General features: G+C 40.5%; 1 protein-coding gene and 1 pseudogene across 8 annotated transcripts in view; one reads left to right on the top strand and one right to left on the bottom strand.

Annotated features, from left to right (window-relative positions):
* Positions 1-15,155, top strand: part of LYPD6B (LY6/PLAUR domain containing 6B) — a 177,283-nt gene that overhangs the window by 17,602 nt on the left and 144,526 nt on the right. The window lies entirely within an intron of this gene.
* Positions 12,918-13,794, bottom strand: LOC100976113 (thioredoxin-like; annotated as a pseudogene).

Below are 15,155 nucleotides of genomic sequence, written 5' to 3'. Positions count from 1 at the left end.
GTCAGTTTCATTTTGGGGGTTGTTCATTGGTAGTGCATAGGAATACAGTTAATTCTTGTGTTTCGATCTTGTATCCTGAAATCTTGCTGAACTTGTCAATTAACTCTAACAGTTTGCTGGTGAATTTATTAGGGTTTTCTACATACAAGATCATGTCATCTCCAAATGGAGGTAGTATTACTTCTTTCTTCCAATCTGAATGCCTTTTATTTCTTTTCCTTGCCTAATTGCCTTTGCTAGAAAAGACAGCACATAGTGCTGAGAGCAACATCCTTGTCTTGTTCTGTCTGACATTCCTGATCAGTGAGATGGCAAGTGTGATTTATGCTGTTTTTCTATGATCACTTTTATACTCTTAAGAATCTGAGTGATAGAGCAGGAGGTACGGGCTGATTTCTCCTAGGGAATATTTCCTTTGTCCTGTGCATAGGGAGGCTTGGCATAATGGCTACTAGAAAAGAAATATTTTAATTGAAGAACATATTCATGTAACACATAGGTGCCAAGGAGTTTGACTAACATTATCCAATATGTAAGTATTCAATATTTTGAATAAAATTTAAGTACTAGCCTTCTATCCTGCCTTTCCACAATTTGGGGTGCCCACTGTATGCTTCAGGTACTGTGCTGGGATCCCAAAGATGAATGAAACACAGGCCATGTCCCCAGGGTGCTCATGGAGGGGAGACACACAGGGATTAGGAAGTTTCATATTCTGGCAAGTGGTTTCCATTAAAGAGTAACCACTGTCAGAAGGAAACAGGTGACCAACGTGGGCTTCACCATCAGGATTTTGGGGTCTCAATGTGCTGTTGGAAGATTCACTTTCTACCTTGTAGAATCAAAGAATTGTAGAACTGGAGCCTTGGAAATCTTTTTTTCCAGTGAGTCCACATTTTCCAAGAGGAGGAACTGCTTACCTTATTTAACAATTCTTGTTCTCTCTCATCAGTAACTCTTATTTCTTTGAAATGTTTTATCGTACACACATGCATGCACATACATGCATGCACACACATACATACAACATCCTCTGTAGGGAGGCAATCTGTGTACAGCCCACTCTTGGCTCCATTTGTTGTGTCTGGTTTGGGTAATCTAACACCAGCCATGCGTTCATCTTCAATATGACTCGCCTAGGATTCCTGCTTCTCCTCACCTGCGAAGACTACTCAGCATTGTCCATAGATGCTTATGACCAGGAACTGACAAGGAGGGTACGTTATCCGACTCCACATCTGAGTTACCCAAAAGCTTTGGGGGTCCTTCCTGTTCTTATTAGTTGTATGTTCAACTTTCTTTGTAAAGAGCATACCCCATCTATTTAAAATTTGTCAATTCAGAGGATTAACTAGGATGCCTGCAAAGTCAAGCCTGTGTGCTTACTGCAAAGTCATCTTTCCAGAAAAGAGTGAAAGTAAAGCAATTACATAGGTCATACCTTAAAATGATTTATGTAGTTTTTTGATAAGTCAATTCAGACTTGTATGACTCATGTGTTTTCATTTTTACTTTTCTATTTAAAAAGAAACTCTTTATTCTAGTTTTATTATATATTATTTATTATTAGGATGAAAATAACATCAGGTTACTTTTTATTATTCTATTGGCAAAATGGAATGCAAAACTTATGGTCTCAGGCTACAAAAGAAAATGAATTGTCTCCACAAACCTTTCAAGTTTAATTAACTTTTAAATAAATACAAAGTTCTAGTCTCCCACCCTGACCCTGCCCTGCACTTTTTTTTTTATTACAGTGCATTTTTTCTTTTGATTACATGAAAGGGTGAGATAAGGATGTAAAAATGCTTTCGGGTTCACATTGTTTACTGCATATGATACAGCAGCCAATTCAATCAGAAGGGAAATAGGAAAATAACTACTCTATTTTTGCCTTGTAAGCGGTTTGTAAAGTCCCCTCCAGTCCCTATGATTAAATATTGGCTTCTCTCTTGCAGCTCTCTAAAAGGAAATTAAAAGTGGAGCAAACAGCATTTTAAAACCAAACACAAATACTGTGTAGGGACGAACCCAGCAAATGGAAGAATTACAGCATTGCAGGCAGTCCTTTAATTCAGTGCTGTAAGAAATGCAACAGAAGAGGAAAGGGGGTGGAAAGGGGATCCTGAGAAAGTTGCAGGTCATCGCAAGCCTCCGATTATTTGACCGTTTCAGGGCTGAGCTGGGGTGGGGATTGGTGGTCATAGCAGAGCTTTCCCTGTGATGTGTGATGAATGCATCCATAAGACGTATTGTTACTCAGTTACTGTTTACCATAGCCTAAGCCCTAGAGTGGCCTGGAACTTGCTAGTGGGGACTGAGGCAGGGAAAGTATGGAGGTCCATTCCTAGGAAATGGGTGGCATTCAACATGTAGAAGAAAGGGCATTTTGACTGGCAGCCAGGAACCTGAGTTCTGTTCTTGGTCCTTCTGCCTTCTGACTGTGTGACCTTGGATGAGTTACCTTGGATGAGTTGCCTTGGCCCTCTGAACCATAGTTTTCATATCTGCAAAATGCAGGTTTGGACTAAATGCGTGATTTTCCAACCAAATTCCCAAGCCTCCATCAAGCCATCTCAGAGGTTGTCCTTGCACCAACAACTGGGGTTCCTGGCCCCTATACTCCAATGGGAGCAGTCTCAGTTTCCTCTCCTATATTTATGCTTTTGTAAGCTTTTGTTTGAACAAAGTGAAAACTACTAGGTGCCCTGATCTCAAAGATCTCTTCTGATTCTTACATTCAGTTGTCTATAACTCTGCATTTTGGTCCAAGCTTAATGTAAAAGAGACCAAGAAGCATCCATTATTCTGGGGCTCCCCATCTTTCTCAGGTAACACAAGCAAGGAATGTGTGTTTTCAGCAACAGAAACACTGCTCATTAGTGATTATGAGGCTGTCATTGGGACAGGAATTTGTGTTTATGGAGTCTCAGCCTCTGACTCTAGAAACAGTCCATTTCACTCTTTTATTTTATTTTATTTTTGAGATGGAGTTTTGCTCTTGTCTCGCAGGCTAGAATGCAGTGATGTCATCTCAGCTCACTACAACCTCCACCTCCCAGGTTCCAGAGATTCTCCTGCCTCAGCCTCCCTAGTAGCTGGGATTGCAGGCGTCTGCCACGACGCCCAGCTAATTTTTGTATTTTTAGTAGACATGGGGTTTCAGCATGTTGGCCAGGCTGGTCTTGAACTCCTAACCTCAGGTGATCCACTTGCCCTAGCCTCCCAAAGTGCTGGGATTACAGGCATGAGCCACAGCGCCCAGCCAGTCCATTTCACTCTTCTTGGATATAGTTCCCTTTATGCTTCATGATTGTGATCTGTCTCTTGTAAGAGGCCTGGAGATGTGAGATTTTGAGGGCAGCCACGGTCTCCATCTTGTGCCCTGTTCAGCTCTCTGTAGGTATTGCCAGGCCATGGAGCCCTGACTCTTTGAGGGAAGCCTGAGGGCATGGCAGTAATAACCACCTGTCAGCTGCACAGGATTCTGAGTGAGGGTTGGGCCTCCCCATGAGTCACTTGCTAGCTCCTGTTAAGTAAGTCTTTTCGACCCCATATCAAGTCCCTACCTCTCTGTTCCCTGTCATGGGAATCTTTTCCTTTCACTCCTTAATAATGTGCATTCCTGTGCCACACACTTTCCTCCATTTCCTTTGGAAGCACAGTACAGGGACTTTTGCGTTGCCAGGAATGAATGTTTAGGAAGTAGGCCTTCAATTCCTTCCATGGTTCCAAGCCAATATAGTGCCTTTTGTCACTTGTCCCAAGACATTCTGTTGAACACATCAGCCTTGGCAGAGGAAACCGTTATGAAAGAAGGATTCCAACTGAAGAATATATAGCTGGAGACCCAGGAGTGTTGAGCAGTTTAATTAACGTTATTAGAAATGAAGACTTGGTTATTTTAAAATGAAATTTCAAATCTCCTGTCTCCGTATCCATTTCTTCATTACGGCGTTGTTCCGTTCACCTGCCTTTTAATGTAGCCAGTTTTTACTGCATTCTCACTATGGGAGCAGGCACCCTGCTGACCCTGGGCTGAAAGATGAACAGGTCTTAGGCCATGCTCTCAAGGGGCTTTCATCCTGCTCAGACAAGAACTGAGCAGACAGCCACAGCCTGGAGTCCTTAGTGCTCTGTAGAGAACTTTCTGGAGCCTGGGAGAACACTCAGAATAAAGCAGCCTGTGCACTTGCCTGGGGACAGGAAATGGTTCCTTCAGAAGTTTTCCCTGGGCCTGTGTCCCAGAAGGTGACCTAAAGGTGGTTCAGGCAGGAGTGGCTGGTGCAAAGTTGTGAGGGAGTTGGTGGATTTGGTAAACTGTAGGCTCAGCATGGTCGGAGCAGGCCTTGAGGGAGGGGTAGGGAGGGAGAAGGAGGAGGAGGAGGGGGCAGGAGTCAGGACAGGATAATCAGGCACTGAGCTATGCAGGGCCTTGACTACTGCACTAATTACTAGTGCTGGTCACGTCAGATGTTATCCAGAGGGCATGGGAACCCACAGCAAATGGTTAGGCAAGGTGGGCTAGGCACTTTGCAAGGCCATTTAGCACAGAAGTTACAAGCAACAGCTCCGGGTCCAGGTGACTGGGGTTTGAATCCTGCCTTGACCACTTTCCAACTGTGGGCAAGTTACTTAACTGTCTCTGCTGCTGTATCTTTAAAATAGGGATAAAAATCTTATCTGTCTTGTAGGGTTGTTATGAGGAATAACTAAGTAAATTCACCTAAACCTCTCATAACTACAGCACATACAAAAATCTAGTTATCCCTTTTCTGGGAAGGGGACATATCATATTTTCTATGAGCAATCTCCTACACTGTGTATTAGTTAACTGGTGTAATAATACCATGTAAAAATACTGTAAAACACAGTGGCTTAAAACAACAATTATTTATTATTACTCCTGCATTTGTGAGTTTCCCGGGGTTTGGCTGAGACCTGGCTGGACATGCAGTTTGGGACCCAAGCTGAGGGCAGTGGCATCCCGGGGCAGCTTCCCAAGGCAGTGGTACAGCTGTCAGGGGTAAGAGGAAACTTGCAATCCTCTTAAGGTCTAGGCTCCCACCCAGCAAAGCCCAGAATTATATTGCTCTCCTATAGTAGGAGGAGCTACAGAGTCACTTCCAAAAGGGTAGGAGCACAGGGAGAGGTGAAGGATCAGGGTCAACATTATGGGGCACAGGCTGCATTTAATGTCTCCTGATCTGCATCTTTGTAGCTTCCCAGAGGGAGCTTCCATGATGGGCACTCAACACCCACCTTGGGCATGCTTGGTACCCCAAGGGTCTGGTTTCAATTAGTGACCTTCCTACAGTCATTTAGAACTTAACCTTTGGGCCTAGCAAATGTGTTCTTTCTCTTGCTTTCAGAGCCTTTGAGAGAGAAGGGAAAATATGCTAGTGTGGATTTGGATCTAGACTCTGCGGAATGAGGTGAGGATGGTGGTATCTCCAGTAATACTTAATGGAAAGCTTAGAGATGAGCAGAGGTGTTTCTGCAGGCATGCTCTGTAGCCTTTCTCAGACTTACCAGGCTGCAGTGCATTTTTTTTTTGAGACAGGGTCTTGCTCTGTCCCACAGGATGGAGTGCAGTGGAGCCATCATAGCTCATTGCAGCCTTGACCTCCTGGGCTCCAGCGATCCTTGCAGTGCATTCTTGAACATGGTTTGTCATGAATGTAAATTGCTATAAGACTTAATGTTTAGATTTAGTAATAAAATATGTGTCTGTTTATATGTGTTTTTAGGTGACTCTATTCCAGTATAATTGAAGGAATTGCATTTTTGGTGGATTCCTTGGGGTTTTCTTTCTTCTCCCTGGTAGCCCCCTGTGAGGCAAGCCTGACTCTCAAGTTGTCACCCTAGACAAATGCTGGGAGAAAGGACAGGGGGAGGCAGCCCAGATAGTATTTATTGGTGTGTAACTCTACCTCTCAGTTCTCCTGGATTCCCCGGGGCTTTGGAGGATGGGGGCAGTGATGGAAGGAGTCAAATACCATTCTTTTGCCAGCATGTAAAATAATCTCCCTCCTTTTCCCTGGATTCCTTATGCTGTATGACAAACATATCCATTCTTCCCAGACAGAAAAGAGAGAAATGGGGACAGGCAAGACATTCTTATAGGGTATACTTTTCTATTTTACATTTGAGAATATAAGTACATTATAAAAGTAAGCATCAAATTTCTTATAATGATAGTTATTTATTAGGTTAAAAAGTTAAACGTTATCTCTAAAATTACACCTAATAATTAAGTGTAAGATTAAATTGAGCATTTTTTCAGGGATAGGAAGGAGAAACATCGTAGAATCTTTTTTTTTTTTTTTTTTGAGATGGAGTTTCATTCTTGCTGCCCAGGCTGGAGTAAAAATGGCGCAATCCCAGCTCTGCGCCATCTCAGCTCACCACAAACTCTGCCTTCCCGGGTTCAAGCAATTCTCCTGCCTCAGCCTCCCAAGTAGCTGGGATTACAGGCATGTGCCACTACGCCAGGCTAATTTTGTATTTTTAGTAGAGACGGGGTTTCTCCATGTTGGTCAGGCTGGTATCGAACTCCCAACCTCAGGTGATCCACCTGCCTCGGCCTCCCAAAGTGCTGGGATTACAGGCGTGAGCCACCGCGCCCGGCAGAATCTTTTGGATAACAAAAACAGCACTGAAAATAACATGTAAAATATGTAGCAGTGTGATTGGCATCTAGAAGATGCTCAGTAAATTGTAGCATTGATGATGATCACGATGATGGCAGTGCTTTCTCTAGCCCATTTATTAGAGAAGGGGATTAAAAGCAGAGATTACAAAGTTGAGGACTTCATCAACTCTGTTGCTCCAGAGGAACCTCTCTCAGGCATTCCTTCCCTACGTGGAAAAGCAACAGGAAAATGAACCCAGAAAAGCTTACATTATAAAATCAAGCCAAATGTATACCTGAGAAGTGATGATTTTTTTTTTCTTAAAGTACTTGCTTCTAAAAGGCATAATTCAAAATAACCACGACAAGAATAGACATGCAGAAATCTTAAAGGTGCAATGTTATTTTGTTGAGTAAAAAATAGGGCCAGATAATGACAAATCGTTGCTATGCAAATGAAAAGAAAGATCATCATGTCCTGTGCTTCAGGGTGTGAATCGATGGCAAAAATCTGTCTGTATTAGTCAGTAGGGGAGATGAATTCAAATGAAAGCTTTCAGTGATACATGTTCTTTTTTTTTTGGTTAAGTATCATTTGTGGCTGAAGTCCTGAAATACTTGTCTAATGGCAGATTTTCCTGAGTGTCCCCTGTAAGCAAGGCTCGGTAAAGAAGGAGCTGCAAGGTTCACCAAGTCCCTCCTTCCCTTTCTCCCTCTCTCTCTCTCTTCCTTCCTTCCCTATTAAGCACAGCCTTTGCATTTCAGGAACTTATATCTTAATGGGAATGGCAAGATGCAGACATTAGAAACCTAACAAGTGCAAATTTATATGGTACATTTCGTGTATGTCAGGTTTGTAATATATCTGGAGGAAAAATCAGTAGAGTGAAAACGATGGTGCCAAATCTTGACCAAATTAAACAATGAGTTTTACTTCTTTACTTTTATTTTTTTCGGGCCAAGGGGTGTTATTTTCAGTTGTTTCAGGGACAGAATAACATTGCCACCCAAGAAGTAGCCCCGCCCCATAACACTATTGAATTCAAGCAGTAGTTGATGACTCAGCTACCATATACTTATATACCCTACAATTACATTGTCAAAGTCTTCCCCTAAATAGGAAGGACTGATTTTAACAGGAATTCTTAGCTGATTGATGCTCCACTGAGGTGGAAATGGCTTGATGATGATTTGATTTGTTGATAATGTCTGACTGAGATTTCTTAAAAAGCTGCCATGTATATTTGGGTTTTTACTCTGTGTTGTTTATGTCTTATATTTTAAAAGTGAATTAGGATAATTTGCCAACTACATGTAGCTAAAGTTTTCAAAATAAAGTAGTGAGAAAGGATTATTTAACACAGGGGTTGAACATAATAAAGTATCAATTTAGAACCCACTAAACATGCCATATCCCAGAAATAAATTCCAAAGGGTTGAATATTGCAAATCAAATTATAGAAAAAGTAGCCGAAAACATAATATGTATTAGGTTTGCACAGGAACAACAATTTCTGTGGCTTTAAAGCAAAAGAAGCAACTAGCAAGGAAAAAAACAAACAAGTTTGAATATTTTAATTTAAAACTTCTATATAAAAGACTGGGACAATTCACAGTAAATTTGTGACACATAAATGATTAACAATATGTTATAACTGGAATATATTGCTAACTCAAATGCAGAAGAAAAGGGCAACGGCCATAGCAGATAGATGCGGAATTTAATAGCTACCATTTATTGAATATTTTTCCATGGCCATATAGACTTACAAAATCTGGTTATACTGATTGTTTTTTATACAAAATGTTTTGTAACCAGCTTTTCTGATACAGCAGCACAGACTTTGTCACTAACTAGTCTTCTAAAACATAGTTTTAGAAGTACAGCCCTATTTTGCTTATGTTTCCAATGCTGGATATTAAGGTTATGGAAAACTAACTTAGGATGACTTTTCTAGTATATTTTCTACTTATGAAGTCATGATTAGAGTTATGGTTATGGACACTCCCTTGAATGAATCAATGATTTACAAAGAAGCACATTCAATACCGCTTTTATCAACAGTTTTATAGGTAGCATTTGCCACTAAAACCTGTTTTAACAAAAGAGAAAATATCATTTGAGATCCCATACTTTTGACAACATGTCATCAGTTATCTTTAAAGGCCTCAGTAAAAGAGACATGTTAATTACAATTCCTGTGAGCATCTTGAGGATAGCAATGACTATAGTATTATATTAGGACACTTTGTCAAGCATGTCATTCCCTTATCTTGCTTTTATAGCAGAGGAAATAAAGGCACTAGAGACATATCTTTGAGGTCACACAACAAGTTAACAGTAGATAAACATTAGAACCGGCAGCTCCAGAATTCCCACTGCGTGTAATTAGCTCACTGCAGGCAGGAAATGACAGCACTGGGAATAAATGGCAGATGTGGCGTTTGGGGACCTGGAGGCTGGTGGGAATTCTCTGTGCTCATCTGAATGGTTAATTAAGTTAGTTCCTCTCAGGGGCTGTCACTGCCTGAAACGTGGAGGCCTCTCAGCCAGGTACCTTCTTCCTTAGGGTGTAAGGAAACATGATGGTCACCCTCTGGTGCTTTGGTTGGCTTGCCTGGTACAGGAGTTTGAGTGGGGCCTGAGTAATTTCTTAGGCACTGCAGTCTATTACTGAGGTTTTATGGAGTTTCTGAGTATGATTTTTGGCATTGATTCCCAGAGGAATGCGACGTGTCTGAGGAGTGCATGGTTGGGAGTAAAAGGGCAGGGACTGCCTGAACTGTTTTGAAGTTCACCCTCCCTCCCTCTTGGGCAGCTCATGAAGTGTATGTCTGCCTTCTTTTGTCTCCTTAGGAGTGATAGATACTGAATTCATGGACTACCTCCTATTCTTAGACATCCAACAAAATCATTGTAGGAAACAATGTGTGTTTGAAAACTACTGTCAAAAGACTTGCTAAGTGTATGGAGAATTCTAGGGAGGGCAGAGGCAGTCTGCCAAGTTGATCCAAAGGCTGGTCCCATCAGATGCTGTAACAAGCTCGTTAGTCCTGGAATCATGATTATCTTAATTTCATTGGCCCCCTAGTAAGGACATGACTAAGCATTTAATCACCAAGGGTTGATTAGAGAGAAATGAATCTGTGCTCCTGCTTTAGAACTCTGAAAGAAGGTGGAATCTTGAGTTCACTTTCTCTTCTGCCCAATCTAGAATAAGCGTGGCATGCTTCCTGGGAGAGAACCCAAGCTAGACTCCAGTTACTTCCTGCTGCATCAAACCTGGTTACTCAAAGTGAGCCCGGTTGATTGGCAGCATCAGTACTACTTGAGAGCTTGTTAAAATGCAGATTATCAGGTTCTATCACCTGTGGGGGTCTTTTGTGTTGTGTGTTCCAATACAACTTATTTATTTATTTATTTTTGAGGCAAGGTCTTGCTCTGATGCCCAGGTTGAAGTGCAGTAGCACTATCTCTGCTCACTGCAATCTCCACCTCCCAGGCTCAAGCAGTCCTCTTGCCTCAGCCTCCCAAGTAGCTGGGACTACAGGGGCACGCCACTGTGTCTGGCCCTTTTTTTTTGTATTTTTCATAGAGACTAGTTTTCGCCTTGTTACTCAGGCTGGTTTGTAACTCCTGAACTCAAGAGATCTGCCCACCTTGGCTTCCCAAAGTGTCGGGATTACGAGTCTGAGCTACCGCACTCGGCCCTAATAAAATTTTATTTACAAAAATAGGCTGCTAGTTCATGGGCTGTAGTTCAGTGGCCCATGGCACAGATTGGGCAGTACCATTTTTGGCTACCCATTTGTGTCTTGTGTCTAGAGACACTATGTTCTATTAACCATTATTTGTTTCCTTTTTTTTTTCAAATTTATTATTTTTTTAATTCTACTTTAAGTTTTAGGGTACATGTGCACAATGTACAGGTTTGTTACATATGTATACATGTGCCATGTTGGTGTGCTGCATCCATTAACTTGTCATTTACATTAGATATATCTCCTAATGCTATCCCTCCCCCGTCCCCCCACCCCACAACAGGCCCCGGTGTGTGATGTTCCCCTTCCTGTGTCCATGTGTTCTCACTGTTCAATTCCAACCTATGAGTGAGAACATGCAGTGTTTGGTTTTTTGTCCTTGGGATAGTTTGCTGAGAATGATGGTTTCCAGCTTCATCCATGTCCCTACAAAGGACATGAACTCATCATTTTTTATGGCAGCATGGTATTCCATGGTGTATGTGTGCCACATTTTCTTAATCCAGTCTATCATTGTTGGACATTTAGGTTGGTTCCAATGTTATGCCATATACATAACAGTTGCTCAAAAACATTTATTAACTTCAAATTTAATAAATATTTTTGAGCAACAGTTATGTATATGGCATTACATACTCCATGCTACCTTTGATTCCTTCTTCACCCTCCAACATTCTCCCTCCTCTTCTCTTCTCTGCACTACCTCCTCTCTTTTCTCATTTGCTCTCATCCTCTATTTATTACTCCTTGGTTTCTTTTAGATTTAGGGGGTATATGTGCAAGTTTGTTACATGGGTATACTGTATGATGCTGAGGTTTGGGGTACAATTGATCTTGTCACCCAGATAGTGAGGATAGTACCCAATAGTTAGCTTTTCAACCTTTGCACCCCTTCCTTCCACTCCCCTTTAGTAGTCCTGTGTCTATTGTAGCTATCTTTACTTCCATGAGTACCCAATGTTTAGGTCTCACTTCTAAGAGAGAATATGTGGTATTTGGTTTCCTGTTCCATGTTAATTTGCTTAGGACAATGGCTTCTAGCCACATCCATGTTCCTGCAGAGGACATGATTTCCTTATTTTTTATGGCTGCCTACTATTCCTATCACCTGTATTTCAACACACTCTGCAGGTGGTTCTTATGCCTGCTTCAGTTTGAGAAGCGCTGGTACATAATATGTAAATGGTTTATCTGGGAAAGGTGGCATGATCAGTTGTGAATGCTTTTTCCCGATCATATTTTATATTTATTCATTATGATCCTTAATAAACATTTTAATCTTTGAATGTTTTAATAATTTAAACATCTTTTAAAAAGTTGTTTTCCATTATAAATTAATTTTCCATTATAAATTAATACATGCTATGAGAGCTTCAGAAAACACAGAAAAGTGAAAAGTAAAAAGCAATTTACCCCTCTAGTATATTTATTGATAAGATTTGAAAAGTATATATATTTTTTCCTATCTTTTCTGTGTATAATTTTTTAAAACTTTGTTTTTTTTTCTGATTGTAGGCATTATATATTATCCTCATAGGGCTATAAAGTGATACTATATAGTCTTTGCTTTTTTCCTTTGGTTTAAGGGAATGCTCTTAGATAATCTTTGTCTTAAAAGAAAATTTTTTCTCTAATTTTTATTTAAATTTTATATAATTTAGGAAGATTCCTGGTATAATCATTAATGTCTCAAATAGTTATTTTACAGTCCAAATGGAGAATTATTATCTTCTTAGTGCAACAGAAAAATTTAATTTACTACTCACTGGTAGCATGTATTCTGTATTATATGTGAATCTTCTTTGACCAAAACTTTCTAGAGAGTAGAAAAGCTTTTGCTTTGGAAGAATGCGTGACCACCCTCCTCTCAAACTGGCCTGATAGGAGGGGAGAGGGAGGGAATGATCTCAACAGAAAGTCCTGTTTTTCTAAGGTGAGTGGGGAACACCTCACCACTGTGAGGATGGAGGTTTTTGTTTTTCGGGCTTCTTTACTGAGACTGGAAAAGTCTTTGCCCAAATCTCTGCTTTTTTAGGCAGTTTGAGAAGAAATCAGCATGTAATTTTTAACCTTTGTAGAATAACTGGCTTCTGTGTTTGAGGTAGGGCAGGAGAAGTCTGGCCATGATTTTTCCTGTAGCCACTTTACCATGCTTTGTTTTGGAATACATCATTGCCCTCAATAATGCAGAATGTATTATGTTAAATGAAAAACTTGGTGCATTTCTTATGTCCACAAGTTAGACTCTTTCTCCAAGTCTAGTTGTTCCAAGAGTAATTGATACAACTTACCATTGAGAGGAACACAGTTCAGAAACTAAAGTAGCAAACAAGTATTTCTGAATTTTCAAGCTTCATTTGCATCTTTCAGAGAACATTAATAACACTTTCTTTTTGAGTTAATATTTTATTGTCACGCAGATGGCAGTTGGGTATATAGTCTGCACACTTTATACTTTTTATAAATAAAAAATTACAAATTTTAAATAGCCAATGGTTGGTTATGTTTTCAGAAAACATGATTAGACTAATTCATTAGTGGTGGCTTCAAGATTTTCCTTATTATTATAGCTCCAGAAAATTCACCTACCTTTTGTCCCTTCTTAAACTAGGTTGGCATGCATTTGACTTCACACTCTGAAGCAACATCCTGACAGTCATCCACATCTACTTCAAGGGATATCATGTTAGAATACTTTTCAGAGAGGGAATGAAACAAAGGCTTGATCATTTTGCGAGGCCCACATCATGTACCTGAGAAGTCAACTACTCCAGGTTTATCGCCTGCAGCCTCCAAGGCTTCCTGAAAAGCAAACTTCTGCTCAATTTGCTTCACCATTTTGGCTGATGGGGTCTTCTAAGAAACATTTCTAAAAATTATCTCCTCCGTCTCTTGTTCCACACTGTTCCAGATCACTTCTTAAAACTCATTTTTACTTCCCTGTCCATACCTTTCTGAAGTTTCAACTGCTTTCCCCCAACCCCCACCCTGAAGTTCTTTATTATGTAGATTTTTTTTTTTTTTTTCAGTTTTGGTATAACTTGCAACCAAGGAGAGCCAGAAAAGTGACTCAGCCACAGGAATTTGTCCGTTTTGTAGGTGGGCTGGTGGGGGTGGCCTTGGGAGAACTTGATGGAGGCAGAATTATGACTAGTCATTAATAATCATAACTTTCTTTTACATTTTTAGTTTTTTTTATCATTACACAAAATATCCATGTAACATAATAACTAGTTTTTGTTACACAGGACATGCCTTGTAGTTGTGCTTTTTGCCTTGGCGACATAGACTGTGTATACCTAAGAACAGCAGAGTCACTGCGGTGGAATTGTTTATGAATGTTTCGTAATGGAAAACTGTTTCTGTGATAAATGAAACTGGGTTGCTTAGGATTGAATAGAATTGGAAGATAGCAGATCTTAAGGTACCACCCCAAACCCTGCTGTGTCACAGATTTTGGCTGATAGCATCTTATTTATGTTGAGAAGCTGGTTGGGCAGGAAGGATGTGTGGTCTGGATACTGCATGAGCCAGCTTGGCATTTAAATTTGCCAAAGACTTTGAAGCATTGCCACATTAAAAAAAAGTCCCTGTGGTAAATTTCAACATTCCTGTCTCCTATAACTCTGCATGTTATTATTTTTAGCCAGCATGACATCTTTCCACGGCATCACCGAGTTCCCAGTTGTCCAATACTGCTAAGCAGTGTCCACTACTCAGTGTGAGGCCTGGTTCCAGTCCTACAGAAGCTTACACTCAAAGCCATGAACAGTTTTCATTTTTATTAATAGAAGCTTAAGAGCTTTCCCCAGACAAATATGTTGGCTAGCTGTACAACTTTTTTTTTTTTTTAATTGCAGGGATGGGTGGTGTGTGTGTGTGTGTACGTGTGTGTGTATGTGAATCATTTTCTTGAAATACATAAATTCTTAGAAAAATAATGGCTGGAGAGTTGTGAGTAAATGAAAATTTGGTAAACAGGTGGCTTTTCTGTGATGAATAAAAATGCATATGGTTTGGAAGCAAGGCACTATAGGTTCTTGCTCCCTGCTTCTCTTGGGGCGTCTTCCTTCCATGTCTCCCAGTGAGCACCAGGCTTCACCACACTGGCCTCCTTAATGTTCCCCAACACGCCAGCCATGCTCTGCCACAGGACCTTGGCATTTCAATTTTCTCCCCCTGCAAGACTCTTCCCCACTAACCTACAAGGCTGGCTTTCTCACTTTCTTCAAATAGTGGCTTCTCCATGAGGATGTTTTTGGCTACCCATCTACAAGTTTATTCCTTCTGCTGGGGCTTTGGGATTTCATATTCTGCTTCTTAATTTTTCTTCTCTTTAGCGCTTATTAATATCTAACACACTATAAAATTTTAACCTCTTTATTTTATTGATCTCCTTCGCCCCTCATATAACCTTCCTAAGACTATGGTAATTGTATTTTCAATGGTATTCCCAGTGCCTGGAAGAGTGCCTGGATCATCACAAGTGCTCAATAAATAATGGCTGAATGGAAGGAGGGAAGGAAGAAAGGTTGTGAATGACTCTTGTTGGCTTCTAGTCATCATAACTGACCTTCTCCATAATTAGACAACCCATTGTAAGCTAGCAATCAGCTTATTCACTATATAGAACAGCCTGTGATTTTGAGGTCAATTTTGAGGTGTTCTGGCAGGCTTCTTGGTTGGTAATCATAGGAAGTAAACTCTCATTAGTATCTGGTGTATGGAGGCATGTTCTGTGAAACCAGTAAACACCTCT

Source organism: Pan paniscus, chromosome 13, assembly GCF_029289425.2.
Source record: "Pan paniscus chromosome 13, NHGRI_mPanPan1-v2.0_pri, whole genome shotgun sequence".
In the NCBI taxonomy this organism is placed as follows: Eukaryota; Metazoa; Chordata; class Mammalia; order Primates; family Hominidae; genus Pan; species Pan paniscus.
Note: the sequence above shows the minus strand (reverse complement) of the source record. Positions and strands in the feature narration are given on the sequence as shown.